At 35.6% G+C, this 5,123-nt stretch overlaps 1 protein-coding gene across 4 annotated transcripts in view; it reads left to right on the forward strand.

Annotated features, from left to right (window-relative positions):
• LOC116846821 overlaps nt 1-5,123 on the forward strand; it is a 151,992-nt gene that overhangs the window by 22,213 nt on the left and 124,656 nt on the right. For all 4 annotated transcript variants that reach the window (XM_032821151.1, XM_032821149.1, XM_032821150.1 and 1 more), the window contains exon 2: nt 1,856-1,952. The gene's annotated coding sequence lies outside the window, so the exon portion shown is untranslated. The remainder of the gene's footprint in view (nt 1-1,855; nt 1,953-5,123) is intronic.

Consider the following 5,123-nt stretch of genomic DNA (forward strand, 5'->3'; position numbering starts at 1 on the left):
GGACATTTCGAATTTGCACTGTCGTTTTGTACAGGCCGAACTTCGGAGCTAAACTGAAAACCGGTTCTGCTCGATGCCAGCGCCAACGGACCCAACGGTTTCGACTAAACGTAACAATAGAAATAAAAGCCATCTACCAGGGGTGCGTTCCAAAACCTACAGTAAAACTATAATTACATCTCTATACGTTTTGGATCGCAGCCCTGAAAGGTAAAATCCCCGCTCCGGGTGAGTATACCTGCTGCGTGCTATTAGAGCCTCGACGCTGCTCAAGAGATTTGTTGCGCTCGGAGGCCATAACTTCCGAACGGCTGCGAATTTCGATTTAAAACGTTGGGAACATATTCTTACAATGTTAAATAAACATTTTATGCAAAAAAAAAAAATTCGATTTTTTGAAAGTTCTAATTGGATTTCCCCCCTTAATTCGGGCCTTGAAACGCGAGCACGTTATTTTTAATTGTGCGCTGTCCATAAATACAAACGCTGCCTCGATAGCGACCCAGAGAGAAACTGCATTAGGATGTCTAGTCTTGTTAGTAATCCTCTCGATTACGCCCCATACATAATAGTCGAGGGGATTCAAGTCAAGACTGTTAGGAGGCCAGAAGTCCAGACGTTTCGTGCTTTAACGAGCACAAGAGAAAGTGACAGCGAGTATGTCTTTTCTGCTTCGCGGTTTCTGAGAGTATTTGATAGATGTAGGATGTGTATCGAAGGTCGTCTTGAGCAATTTGCCACATAATAGTTTGGTTCACCCCCAAAACAGATGCCAATTTTCGAAGAGATGTCCCCGGATCTTCCAAAATCAGCTTTTGCGTTCTTCGTTTTAGCTCTGGAGTTCTCGTCGTCTTTTGCCGCACTTGAACTTTGACTTCTCTAAAGCCTCATATCTTTGGGCAACGTCGTACACTGTTAATCAGTAGTATCCGAAGAACTTAATAATCTCCGTTAGTGTCCGTCCGGCGAAGACTTTCGACAACCGCTAAATCTTATGGAAAAAAATATTAAACATCTATTTTTTATTACAGAATTTTATTCTACGTAAATAAATTAACAACTTTTGTTTAAAAAAATTTTTTTTATACAACCACTATTTTCTAAGATACTTACGGAAATATTTACAAAATTATTGGTTTCAATAATTGTAAGAGATTAATGAAAAACGTACGCTGAATAGTTAAGGGAGGAATGCTCGCGACTCAATAATATAGCAAACAGATGTCAGCGCGCGGATTATATCACTACGATCCTACGTCTTGCCGCACTGCGCCGAGACTAGAGGTTGCAATCCCGCAAAGCGGAATCTCACAATTCCGCAAGATCCCGCGCTATTTTTTTGATCCCACATATGTTAAGAGCTGCGTGATCCCGCGGGGTTTACGGGATTGTATGCGTCGGTGACGTAGCGCCACGAATTTTTTCTCTTCCTTGCTACCATATGTTAAACGACTGTAATCTGGCATCGCTGTCCAGTATCTTTGTTGACGACGCGTGTGGAGGGAGAGTCCGCTTACGTGCGCGAACTTGAAATTGTATGACGAGTTACCTCGAGCAGGAACGTGCAGTGATATGAAATAATGAGCGCGGTGTTTCGTATCTCTGCGACTTTTACCTTCTCCATGGTTGTTCTACGCGTGTTACGATTTGATAATCGATACAAAGAAATAAAACGAACGCATGCGTATTTCACCTTGCTTGTTTGGGAGTTTACATATTATTTAAGGCACGAACAGACGAGCGACTTTGTCGTGCAACTCAGTCGTTTATCTGTTCGCACGCGCGCGTGTTGTTAATCAATTTATATATTATTTATTTAATATATGTATTATACTACGTGTTGTTTTTATTGTAGGTATTACTCAAACAAAATATGTCGTCCAGTGAAAAACCGATGTATGATAATGAGAAAGAAAATACTAATAAAACTCTTTGGGATTATTTTGCAAAAGGTAATATTGCCGAAAATGGCAAATGCTTGTTATGCTCTGCCATTATAAAATTAAGTCAACGATTAAGTTGACGGATCAGTGATACACTTAAAAAGTAAATATTATATAGATTTTAAATCGCAATCGCAAACATCTATTTTGAGAAAGAATCAATGTAATGTGTCACAAAGGACACCCCAGCCGCAGATTGCCGACAATTGCGAAAACATAATACTAAAGAAAAAAGCCAAAACAATTGACAACTTTTTTATTCAAGAAAATTCCATGGAAAAAATAATATCTCGAATGATTGCTAAGGATGGTTTCACTTTCAATGCTTTTTGTAAATCTTTAGATTTAAGAAATTTGATTCTGAAGAGTGGTTTTAATCTTCCAACTTCGTCCAATACAATAAGGTCTATACTTATTACATTCTCAGATTCTGTAAAAATCGATATGGTAAATCAATTTACAAAACTTCAAGAACAAAACCAAAAGTTTTCATTAACGTTTGATGAATGGACATCTCGAAAGAATCGCAGATACTTAAACATAAATGTGCATTATAAAGAGAAATATTATAATCTTAGTTTAGTTCGAATCCATGGTTCATATACGGCGGAGTATTGCATCAACATAGTTGAAGAACGTCTGAAGAGCTTCAATCTAAATGTTAAAGACGATATTATTGGTATAACTACTGATGGAGCGAGTATGATGATAAAAGTTGGTAAATTTATGCCTTGCTATCATCAACTTTGTTATGCACATTACATACACTTGCCGTTACTGACGTCTTATACAAAAAAAAAAAAAAATGCGGAGCAAGAGCTGTCAGAAGAAACACAAATACAGTTCAATATATCTGACGATGATGACTTTGAAGATGAAGAGGCTAGCTTGTCAGTAACTTCGAGTTTTTACCTATAAAAATAGTTTGAAATTATAGAGAACTTATTACGAAAATGAGAAATGCTGTAAAGATTTTTAAAAAGTTGCCGACAAAAAATGATACTTATTTACAGAAATATATGCAGGGAGAACACGGCAAAAGATTAGAATTGATTTTAGATTGTAAGATTTGTTGGAACAGTCTACTTAACATGTTAAAACGCTTTTACAACCTAAAAGTATGTACAAAAGCTTTGATCGACATAGAATCGGAAATCCATTTCACTGATAAAGATTGATCTAAAATAAATAACTTAGTTATGTTTACCAATTAAGCTAGGTCTTGAGGTAATATGCAGAAGAGATTCAACTCAGATCACCGCAGAAACAACTTTTCGTTTTATACTGGAAAAATTGGATAAGCAATTTACTCTTCTAAGCATTCATTTAACCACAGCACTTCGTGAAAGGATAAGACAACGTTGCACCGATTTAACTGAAACATTACTTTATTTGCAAAACCCGAATAAATTTGAACATGATTTGAAAAGTTTAAAAGATATTACATTCGCAATGTCTAAAAAACTGTAATACGCAAAGAAATAAAAAATCTGTTGGAAAGAGTTCTCAGTAATATACGCAGAGATAATAATCTAAATAAATCCGATACTGTATCTAACTACTCCGAGGAAAATCAAGATATTCAATAGGAAGATCGAGATATTCAAGATGAGCAGCCTAATTTATCGTTACAAGAAAAGTTAGAGTTTAAATTGCAAAAGGACTATTCCGAAGTAATTGAATTAAAAGGTTCATCAAAAGATATGGATAAAATTATAAAGAAAGAAATGAGTGCCTTCGAGAACGATGGTACAAAACGAAAATATTTACGTATGGCATATAAATATTTATTGACGATTACTCCCACTAACGTAGAAGCTGAACGAGCGTTTTCTGCTGCAAGGTACCTTTAAGATGAGGTACCAATGAGTAGAAGAGAAGTTTGGTGGATAAAACGATTAAAAGTCTTTGCTTTTTAAGATCATATTTTCAAAATTCTATCAATTAAAATTTTGTTCGTAATTTCAATATGTAAATGCTATTGTTAAAAATAGATTTTTTTTTGTTTAAATGTTTATTTTATATATGTTTTTATGTTATATATATGTTTTATATGTTCTTTTTTAAAAATTAAAAGATATAACATCCTAGATAGTACAAATGTCCAAAATCGAGTCATAAGACGTCTTTAGTACGTCTTTAAGACATCTTTAAGATAATAATATTTAAGATAATACCATACACATTTTTAAGATAATACCTTATAAACTTGTCTTAAAGATGTTTTAAAGACGTTTTATGACCCGACTTTAGATATTATGCTGTCTGGGATATTATTTGTCAGTAATTCGTATGTGAATCTAATAACCAAATAGATATTTTTTTGTTTAAATGTTTATATATCTTTTTTTTTTAATAATTATAAGATGTAACATATTATTTGTCGATAACACGTATGTGAATTTAACAACCAAATCTTTAATCTCGCAGGAATCCCGCGGGATTGCAATCTCCAGCCGAAGCGAGATGTAGGAATGCAACGATATAAGTATAGGCAATGATATAGGCGTTGTTTTTCCAATCACCGCGTCCCGATATCCGTGCGTTATATTATTAGACCGCGAACATTCCACCCTCAATAATTAAGCGTGCGTTTTTCCTTAATCTTTTACAATTAATTTCTCGGTTATTATTACGAATATGGTAAAATGGTATAGGACTTTTGTGTTCATCTCAATCCACTCTACATCCTTACGAGAGATTGTGAAGATGAGCTGGAACACTCTGTATATATATGTATGTATATACATATGTATATATTAGGTGGTAAACTTAGTTCCTGCGGTTTTTTTGTTTAAAAAACTCATTTATTTCGACACCAAAAGCAAAAAATACATTAATCGAAGTATTTTCCCTCGCTAGCTATACATTTTTCCCATCTTTCGGGCAACGCGTAGATTCCGCGACGATAGAACAATTGGTCTTTTGATGCAATCCATTCGTCGATCCATTTTCGCACATCCTCGTAATTTCTGAAGTGTGTATCCACCAAGCCGTGCTGCATCGACCGGAACAAGTAATAGTCCGAAGGAGCTAAGTCTGGTGAATACGCTGGGTGCGGGAGAACTTCCCACTCGAGCTGCATCAGTGTTTCTTTGACGGCTTTGGCAACGTGTGGTCGAGCGTTGTCGTGCAAAAGCATGACTTTACGTCGATTGCTGGCTACTGCTGGCCTTTTTT

The sequence above is a fragment of the Odontomachus brunneus genome, unplaced genomic scaffold (genome assembly GCF_010583005.1).
Source record: "Odontomachus brunneus isolate Ranch 3 - 2012 unplaced genomic scaffold, Obru_v1 Obru_scaffold_070, whole genome shotgun sequence".
Lineage (NCBI taxonomy): Eukaryota > Metazoa > Arthropoda > Insecta > Hymenoptera > Formicidae > Odontomachus > Odontomachus brunneus.